This window comes from Neopelma chrysocephalum, unplaced genomic scaffold (assembly GCF_003984885.1).
Source record: "Neopelma chrysocephalum unplaced genomic scaffold, ASM398488v2 Primary Assembly neopelma1_97034, whole genome shotgun sequence".
NCBI classification, from domain to species: Eukaryota; Metazoa; Chordata; class Aves; order Passeriformes; family Pipridae; genus Neopelma; species Neopelma chrysocephalum.
Genome location: NW_020925676.1, coordinates 1,396,127 through 1,407,026, shown reverse-complemented (window position 1 = coordinate 1,407,026; position 10,900 = coordinate 1,396,127).

Sequence of the window (10,900 nt, the reverse complement as noted above, 5' to 3'; positions counted from 1 at the left end):
TTTAAAGCAGCAAGAGTGTTTGTAATTGAAATATCCAGGGAGATATGCCTCAAAATGAGTGCGACTTGAATTCTTCAGGGAACATTTGCAGTTTCCTAGCAATTAACTTAGCAGCTATTGTTTTACATGATTCAGAGCTAATGCAAATCTCCTAATAATGCAACAAATCTGACATTTTGCCCATGTGTAGTTTTTCACCACTTTAGACTTATTTTAATTTCCATAAGAGATTATAAATAGTTATATCCACTGGAAGCTCTAACACATGATCCATTTCAGTAGTGAAACAGAGTTAAGGTGTCATACACTGTTTCAGTGTTTACATGTATCTTTATCTCAATAGGAAATGTCAATTACTATGTGATTATTGCAGTTCAAATGAGTGGTTCATGCAGGGAAGCATCCAGTTAACTGTCTAACAGCAAAAGAATTGAGATTGTTCTCAAAAAAGTACATCTGAGAGCAGCTGCATGTGTTATTTGATTCAGGCCCACAAATACACCTATAACAGGTACAGGTGAAGTGAAGCACCAAGAACAATTCTTAGGACTGAACATTCAGTAATTGGGAAAGGGTGAATATAGACATGATTATTAAATTTCTAGATTCACTATGCCTGTGATGGTACACTTTGTGCCCATTCAAACATATATTTGCAAATAATCAGACAACAGAATTATACAGAGATATAAGGAACTGTATGCAACCATTAGGAAACGGATCACAAGTGACCGATATGGAGCCTGCAATAGCTATGAGTATTTTCAGTAGATGTTAGACAGTAAGAGGTCTACTCAGTGAAGGAAGAAAATCAGAAGTCTTGCTATCTTTACAGTGAGTTTTATGCACTAAGAACTAAACCACAGAATTTCAAACAGGGAATGCTCAAAAAAACATGCTACAGTACAGCATGCACACAGCAAGCTTAATGACAAATTAAATAAAATAATCTGGAAAAAAACCCATATTTATTAACAGAACATCTTCCTGAATAAAGAGAAAAGGAAAGAGAATAGAAAAAAACCCTACTTGTTTATTCAAACAAGTTATTTCCTACAAGAAATTTACTCAGCAAAATCAATTCACTTTATAATAGTTCTAAGTAAACATTTTGTAAATGAGAAAGTATATAGAGTCAAGCTGATAACAAACCAGAGAGCAGAACTCAGAAATCTCCAGGCCTCTCTCTACAGCAGTAACATAACTTATTTTATTTATTTTGCTTTATTTTAGTCTGTAATATTCATTGATCATGAACCATTATATATTTTTACAAGATAAGAAATTACTTCAAGCATAAAATATTTTAGAGCCAAATTACCATCGCAAAATGTACACTCATTGTAACTTACTTTAAAGAGGACGATAGATTTTAAAGAACTTTATTTCATTTACCTTGTTACTTTCCTGCAGTATTCCTTGAGGCATATGACAGCTGAGGAAGGACAAAGTCACCCAGGCTTCCCCACTTATCACTGAGTGTTTTCCCACCAGACTGATTCAGAACCTTGCAACTAATCAGCTATAACCCCTCCTGCCTATCTTATTCAAAGCAATATGGTTTGATGAAATATTGAAGATGAGTACATGAGAATACATAAGGAACATATTTTAGGGGAGTTAAGCAATCTCCCCATCCCCTCAAAAGTCAGCAAAATAATGCAAATCCAGGACTACCAAATATCCACCATGCTTTGGGGTGAAATGCTAGTCACATAGCAGGGCTGCATTAGCTTGGAAAGAGGTGGAAAATGGGATATTCTTATACATAGGATGCAACAAGAGCTTATCCAAGTGCTCTTGCAGGATGAAAATTCTGTTGCTGCAGTCAGTGGGCATTGGGCCCTGAGACACAGGCTACATCATGGAGACAGGCATGATCTGAGCTAAATTACTACAGAAAGACCAGAGGCAGCCTCTCTGCCTTTTATGGATTTCAGGATTGAAGCACAAATGAAAGAGGAAAAGCAGGACAGCTGAAGCTCCCCTCAGCATGCCCCAAAGAGGGATGTGGAAGTAAGGAGACAGAATGACCACATCACTCCCCTTTCTACACACCAGTTAGTGTAAGTGTGAAGCTTGAGAGCACACCAGGTGTATGAACTTGATAATGAACATCCCCTCCCCAAATTCTTGTCACTAGGCAGAGTGCCTCTCTAGCTTCCCTGCCAAAATCCTCTGGTAATGCAGATTAGAGCTCTAGAAGAAAGAAAACTTGTGAATACATATAGAATTTTCAAGCTGGTTTTATACATTTACATGGAGGTGACTGTAAGGTCTAAAAGCTGAGGGTACGTATTGAAGTCCTGCCCTGTAGTATCTGATGTACAAAATGAAATCAACTGCTTTATGAAACAAGACATCAATCATTGCAGGATAACAGATTGTAAAAGCATATTAAAGAACTGTCTAAAAAGAAACCATATGAGAATAGTCAATATAAAATGTGTTAGATTTGACAATGAATGGGCATTTGTAGAGAAAAATATTGGTTAAAAAACTGTAACATTTTCTGTTTTCTATAGGCCACCGTAAAAAGGACTGCATTTTTCTTTTTTCTTGTCTTTTCCTTCCTTCTTTATAAAACCATAAGGACTCTGAAGGTACTGAGTGGTGTCTGGATTTGTAGGTATGTATATTTTTCTTTCTCTCCCTCTCTCTGTATGCATGCATGTATGCCATTACAAGTATTAAACTAAATACTTAAACATGCAATTATAAATGATGTGCAGTTATATAAATAAGCACCACAGCCTGCATATTTCAAAAGCAATTTTAGTTGGTTCAGGTTTGGGAATATGAAACAACCACAAAGTAGGATGGCTTTCAAGCTGGAGTTGTTATATTGAAATTTCCTAGTCACTGTTGAAAATACAGACCTTTTTAGTTCATAGTGAGCACTACCTGAGCAATTTGCTACAGCATCAGAGTTTTAGCAAATATTTTTTTGCAGGAATTTTCAGCGGTAATTCAAAGAAGAGGAAATTGTTCATGACAAAAACAGAAATGTAGGCTTATACAGCATAGACTTCAGTTTCTCTTGTCTTAGTTCCTTGGATTAGATTATTGTACATGTCCATGAGCTTTTGAAGTCCAGATTTACCTGAAAACACCCTTCCCTCCTCATCAAAAAATCTTAATACCTAAGCCACCCAACAACTCTAGCGCTGAAATTGTACCATCCCAGAGGTATGTTGAATTTAAACACTGTAAGTTGCTAATTTTTCCCCAGGCTTAGCATGGTGCATGACTTCTTTATTCTCACATCACCTCCTATCAAACAGGAAGATATGTACACTTTTGGCTGTTCTTGAACTCATGCATTCTTACTGTCCTGAAAAGGGAGTGTAAAATTTAACATTTTCTTCTGCTACCAAGACTTTTAAAAATATGCCAGTAAGGGAATTTTCCTTGAAGAATGAGAGAAGGGAGCTTGTACTTATAGAGACTTTTCTAAAATATGGATTGTGAATTTCACTTGACTAAAGTAAAATAAGATGTATGGCTGCATAAACCTGTGTATAACAGTCAGATACAAGTGAATATTTGTGGTGCTGATCTTGATGGCCTATACTGTTAAGTTGCGTGCCTATCTTCTAGTATTTTTCAGAAAATAACTGCAAAGTAAGATTATATTGCTCCTTCAGAATGTGCTTTAACATCCTCCTTTGTTGCAGTGCCTACAAGAAGCTTCACAACAGTTAGGATGCTGGTGATCTGAGACTACTAACTGTCAGGCTGACTGGCGTTGTCAGAGTGTTTCTTGTTCCATCAGTTTGTCTTTTTCCATCTGTTGCATCTCACTTCCTATAGCACTCTTATGAGTAAGGACAGCGTCTGTGTTTTCTGATATACAGCACTGAGGACAATAAGAGCTACTAACAAAAAACAGGAAAAGAAGGGGGGGAAAGATATTATGCTTAGATAAAATCCAAGAAATCTTTGCGGGATGTTGAAAAAAAATAAAAATTCCACAACATGTTAACAGAGATACAAGGAATTTTCATTCTTCATAGAAAAACAACCACCTCTCTGACTTTTTGTGAAACATGTAGTTCACTTACATAAAGAGAATTGTCTTTTTGTGTCACCTATTTGAGGGTGTTTTAGGGCAGTGTGACCCTTGGCTTCATTATCCATCAACAGCGAAGGACTACCAAGCCATGGAACTGGGATAGGTGACTATTAACCTGCTAGGAAGAAAACCCTAACAGGCAAAGTGCTGCAGCCTTAACCATCTTGTTTGCCATCCCTGGTAGTGTAGGGGGAGGTTGAAGCTGACAGTCCAGTGCAGAAATCATGTTTGTCTTTGCAATGCAGAAACTCATTTCATGTGATGCTGAAGGATCCATCATTATTAGATCTTTCTTCTCACTGAGAGGAAATGGATAAGTCAATTGTCATTGAGATAACATTGCTTCTGCAAATAGCTTTGCAACTGACCTCAGTGAAAACATTTTACCTCCTCCTAATCAAGTTCACACTGCAAACAACTCAGTTCAGAGCCTGGCACTACTGAAGCCAAACAAATCAATGTGTGGAAATCTGAAATTTTTCCTACTGACTTTTCTGCAAAGCAAAAAGCATCCTAGCACTGCACCTTGACTGTTAAATCAGTTGTGATCGCGAGTAGTTGCTTATTAAATCTATCAAATATAGCTGGAAATGAGGAATACATTTGCATAACACATCATACTCTATTAATGTGAACTCTATTTAAAATGAAGTCAATGACAATTTGTTGAAGCTTCAGTTAAGATTTATCCCCTACCTTCAAAGATTTGATTTTTAAATTCTACTTATCTGAAAGCATTTTATTCATGGAAGTATGAAATTGACTTTGTAGCTTATTTCAGTGCTATCAACACTATAAGGAACCTTTTTGGTTTAGTGTTCCTTTAGATGTCAACTCACATTTTTTTCTAGAATATTAGGGATGCTTTTTATTGCTAGACATGAGAGTTATTTGTTTGTTGCAAAACAACTGGTGTAAAGTAATTTTGTTCTGGTTGGCTAATGGATGAAACTGGATATTTTGTCTATGAATCATTAAGGCAGAAATAGAAGAACCTTGCTTAGCAGCAAAGCAACATGTGTGTGTTTCTGCTTTAATACTCAGATGTGAGATGCAGACTCGTTTCAGACAAAACACCACCTTCCTAGGAGGGATGTGCCTTACATCACCTGCAACCTCCATCTTGCTACCTTAAAGAAATGAGAAAAGTTATAAAAAATCTATGAGCAGCATGGTAGGCAAAAACCTGGCAAACTGTGTATTTTTTGAGCATACACTAGACTGCAAATGCCATATATATATTAAAATTTCACAGATTGAATTAATATAAGATTTGAAACAAAAAGCCCATTAAACCTAACAGTATTCACAGCTGAGCATTTGAGCATGTAAATGTATTTTAATATTTTCAGCATTCCTTTTTGATTTCTATAGTTTAAAATTTTTTAATATGTTAGAACATTTTAGTTATATATCTAGTTCCTGTCAGTATAAACCAGAAGATTTAGCCTCAGAATGAAATTTTTGGTTCCGCCAGAAAAAGTTCTCACATGTAAATGTAAGTTGAACTAAAATAAACTATAATAATAATAATAATAATAATAATAATAATAATAATAATAATAATAATAATAATAATAATAATAATAATAATGGCCAGTCTTTGCGAACGAGGATTTTGGGAAAGATCTTTTACCTTTCCAGCCTGTGCAATGGATTTTTTAGGTGAGACACAGCATGCGCTGAACTGAGCCCACCCTTTAATCCTAAGGTTCATCTGCCGGGGCCAAGCAAGCTTGGACAATGGCAGTGAGGTCCTCAGGACGTAGATTTGTTTAGAGTGACCTTCTCATAGATGGATGGCCTCACAGGGCTAACGAGCTCCATCTGCCCGGGGGACTGGGATTCGAACCTGGGTCGCAGTGGTGAGAGTCCCACATGCTAACCACTAGGCCACCAGGGGTCCCAAAATATAAACTATTATTAAAATAAAAATAACTATCTAACGATGAATCTACATTGTTAGAAATGTGAGTCATCACCAACCTCCATAAAACAAGACACAGAAACCTTAGTCAGCTACTCCCCAGGAGCTCCAATTTCCCCTATAAAACTCCAGGATCTCACTTACAGAATTTACTAGCGAAGATGAACTGCCACCCTCAGTATATCACACTTCCACTTTTTCCTGCTGTAGTTTCAGTTTTAGAGGTGACAGTCTGGGTATGGGTTACAGCCATATATATAAATCATGGGGTATAAAAGAAAGTCCTTCCAAAGAAAGGGTTTCATATTACCCATTAAAACTTTCAGATGCAGGGTAGTTACTACTACCTTAGGTGAGTAGAAGGAAAGCTAGTTAGCTGACTACAAAAAACTAGACAAACCAGCTTATATACTAGAGGAAAAGAACTATCTTTTTTGGCATCTAAATGCTTTAGAATATGAACCATAGTTCATATTTAATAACTATTTTACGGACATGACAATTTAACACAGTGCATTACCTATGAATAGCCTTGCCTAGGGAAGGACCACAGTGATAACAGTGCACATTAGCAGCTGAACTGATGATTTTCGTTTGTGCAAATGTGGTTGGTTGATATTCCCCCCCCCCCCCCGCAACTCAACTCAACCCAGCAATGGTTTCCAAACGAGCAGAAGCCGTTGCTGCTGCTCTCAAGGGGAGTGTGCTAACCCAGACAGAACCCCCAGGAAGGATGCAGCTGTTCAGGTCAGTGGCTGCACCTACTGTCTAAGCCTGGCATTAGTACCAGAGGACAGTGTGAGAGACGCCTATGTACGATGTGAGCAGATGAATGATTTGCTGTGCCTGCCTGGTGGCAGAGCTCAAAGAGGAGGTGGAGAGGCTAAGAGGTATTAGGGAGAATGAAAGGGAAATAGGCTGGTGGAGTCACACCCTTTTGACCCCAAAAGAAGTCCAGCAGGAGACGGTGAAGCCCTGCCCCTCCTGCCATCAGGCAGATGGAACAAACCAAGTAGATGGGGGGGAATGGAGACAGCTCCCTGACCGGAGAGGTAAAAGAATCCCCTCCCGACCCTCATCACCTCCCACAGTGCCCTTGAACAGGTATGAGGCCCTGGACCCAGAGAGCCAGGCAGAGGGCAGTCAAGAGGAAGATCTGTCTGGAGGGTCTCCCAGTTGCACCCTGTCTACCAGACGGGTTACAACCACAGCTATAAAGAAGAAAAGAAGGGTACTTGTAGTAGGCGACTCCCTTCTGAGGGGAACTGAAGGCCCTATATGCCAACCAGACCCATCCCACAGGGAGGTCTGCCGCCTTCCCGGGGCCCAGGTGAGGGACATTAGTAGCAGACTCTCTGAGCTAATCCAGCCCACTGATTATTATCCACTGCTGGTGGTCCAGGCTGGCAGTGATGACATTAATGAAAGAAGTACCAGGCTAATTGAAAAGAACTTCAGGGTGCTGGGTCGATTAGTTAATGGGACAGGAGCACAGGTGGTGTTCGCCTCAGTTCCTGCAGTAGCAGGGATGAATGAGGAGTAGGAAAACCCATCTTATCAATAGGTGGCTAAAGGATTGGTGCCACCGACAGAATTTTGGGTTTTTTCGACCATGGGACAAAGTCTATGGTACCTAGCCTGCTAGAGTCAGATGGGCTTCATCTATGTAACAAGGGCAAAAGGACTCTAGCCCCAAGTTGTTGGGGCTGATCAGAAGGGCTTTAAAGTAGGTTTGAAGGGGAAAGGGGTTGAAACCAGGCTCTCCAGAGATGAGCCTAAGGGTGGAAAGCCAGAGTTAGAAGTGAAACCAGCGGCCCAGTTGAAGTGCCTGTACACCAATGCATGCAGTGTGGGTAACAAACAAGAGGAGCTGGAAGCCATCGTGCAGCAGGAAAGCTAGGATGTAGTCACCATCACGGAAATGTGGTGCGATGAGTGTCATGAGTGGAGTGTTGTCATGGATGGCTACAAGCTCTTCAGAGGAGATAGGCAAGGCAGAAGAGGTGGAGGAGTGGCTCTGTATGTTAGAGAGTCTCTTAGCTCTGTGGAACTTGAAGTCAGTAACAATAAGGTTAAGTGCCTGTGGATCAGAATCAGGGGGAAGGCAAACAAGGCTGACATCCTGGTGGGAGTCTGTTACAGACCACCCTGTCAGGATGATGGGGGTGATGAATCATTCTACAAGCAGCTGACACGTGTCTCAAAATCACCAGCCCTTGTTCTTGTGGGTGAATTTAACTTACTGGATGTCTGCTGGGAACTGAACACAGTGGAGAAGAGGCAGTCTAGGAGATTGCTAGAGTGTAGAGAGGACAATTTCCTTCTCCAGCTGCTAAATGGGCCTACCGGAGTGGGGCCCTGCTAGACCTGCTATTCACAAACAGAAAGGAGCTGGTGGGAGATGTGGTGGTCAGAGGCCATCTGGGGCACAGTGACCATGAAATAATAGAGTTTTCAATACTCAGGGGTGCAAAGAGGACCATCAATAAAACTTCTATCCTGGACTTTGGCAGGGCAGATTTCGGCCTACGCAGAAGACTGGTTCAGAGGGTACCTTGGGAAACAGCCCTTGAAAACAAAGGGGTCTAGGAGGGATGGACATGCTTCAAGAAGCAAGTCTTGAATATGCAGGAGCAGGCTGTCCCAGTATGCTGAAAGGCGAGCAGGTGGGGAAGACGACCAGTTTGGCTGAACAGGGAGATTTTGAAGAAAATTAGGGAAAAAAGAGAGCTTAATCGACTATGGAAAAAAGGTCTGGCTACTCATGAACAGTTTAGGAATATAGTTAGGTCACGTAGAAAGACAATTAGAGAGACAAAGGCACAATTTGAACTCAATCTTGCCACTTCTGTTAAGGATAACAAGAATACATCAATAGCAAAAGGAGGGGCAAGGAAAACCTCCATTGTTTGTTGGACATGGAGGGGAACATAGTCACCAAAGATGAGGAAAAGGCTGAGGTACTTAACACCTTCTTTGCCTCAGTTTTCAACAGTAAGACAGGTTGTCCTCATGACAACTGGCCTCTGGAACTGGTAGACAAAGACAGGAAGCAGAATAGCCCCCCTGTAATCCAGGAGAAAACAGCGACCTGCTGAGCCACTTGGATCCTCACAAGTCTATGGGACCAGATGGGATCCATCCTACGGTGATGAGGGAGGTGGAGGAAGAGCTCACCAAGCTGCTTTCCATCATTTACCATTAGTCCTGGCTCACTGGGGAGGTCCCAGATGATTGGAAGCTGGTGAATGTCACACCGATCTACAAAAAGGGCCGGAAGGAGGACCTGGGAAACTACAGGCCCGTCAGCCTGACCTCGGTGCCTGGCAAGGTTATGGAGCAGATCATCCTAAGTGCAATCACACAACAGCTACAGGATGGACAAGGGATCAGACCCAGCCAGCACAGGTTTAGGAAGGGCAGGTCCTGTCTGACCAACCTGATCTCCTTTTATGATCAGGTGACCTGCCTGGTGGATGAGGGAAAGGCTGTGGATGTGGTCTATCTGGATTTCAGCAAAGCCTTTGACACTGTCTCCCACAGCATTCTCCTGAAAAAGCTGGCAGCCCACAGCTTGGACAGGGACACTCTGTGCTGGGTTAGGAACTGGCTGATGGCCGGGCCCAGAGAGTGGTGGTGAACGGTGCTGCATCCAGTTGGCAGTCGGTCACTAGTGGTGTCCCCCAGGGATCAGTGTTGGGCCCAGTCCTGTTTAATATCTTTATTGATGATCTGGATAAGGGGATTGAGTGTATCATTAGCAAATTAGCAGATGACACCAAGTTATGGGGGAGTATTGATCTGCTGGAAGGCAGGAGGGCTCTGCAGAGAGACCTGGACAAGCTGGAGAGTTGGGCTGATTCCAACAGGATGAGGTTCAACAAGGCCAAGTGCCGGGTCCTGCACTTTGGCCACAACAACCCCATGCAGCACTACAGGCTGGGGGCAGAGTGGCTGGAGAGCAGCCAGGCAGAAAAGGACTTGGGACTTTGTATTGATAGGAAGCTGAACATGAGCCAGCAGTGTGCCCAGGTGGCCAAGAAGGCCAATGGTATCCTGGCCTGGATCAGGAACAGTGTGGCCAGCAGGACCAGGGAAGTGATTCTTCCCCTGTACTCAGTGCTGGTGAGGCCACACCTGGAGTACTGTGTCCAGTTCTGGGCCCCTCAGTTCAGGAAGGATATTGAGGTGCTGCAGCAGGTCCAGAGAAGAGCAACAAGGCTGGTGAAGGAACTGGAGCACAAGTCCTATGAGGAGAGGCTGAGGGAGCTGGGGTTGTTTAGCCTGGAGAAGAGGAGGCTCAGGGGAGACCTCATCACTCTCTACAACTCCCTGTGAGGAGGTTGTAGCCAGGTGGGCATTGATCTCTTCTCCCAAGCAATCAGCAGTAGGACAAGAGGGCACGGTCTTAAGCTCTGCCAGGGGAGGTTTAGGTTGGATACTAGGAAGAAATTTTTTGTGGACAGGGTAATCAGGCATTGGAATGGGCTGTCCAGGAAGGTGATGGATTCACTGTCCCTGGAAGTTTTTAAGATGAGATTGGATGTGGCACTTAGTGTCATGGTCTAGTAACCATGGTGGCAGTGAATCAAGGGTTGGACTTGATGATCTCTGAGGTCTTTTCCAACCTGGTTGATTCTATGATTCTATGTGGGTATCTGATGTCTCATCATGAACAGTATGGAAAAATTGTTGATCAGTATTGAAAATATTTTGGTGACCTATACTTTCTAGGATTTGCTGGCAGTGCACCATGTCCTGCAGCTATTTTTCTGCTTCTGGATATTTTAAACAATAATTTAAAAACAAGAACCCTGAAGTGTATGTCTGAGGCATGCATCATTCCCCATTAGGTTATGTTAGGTTTCATCATCCCACATCACTTGATGTATGTTACT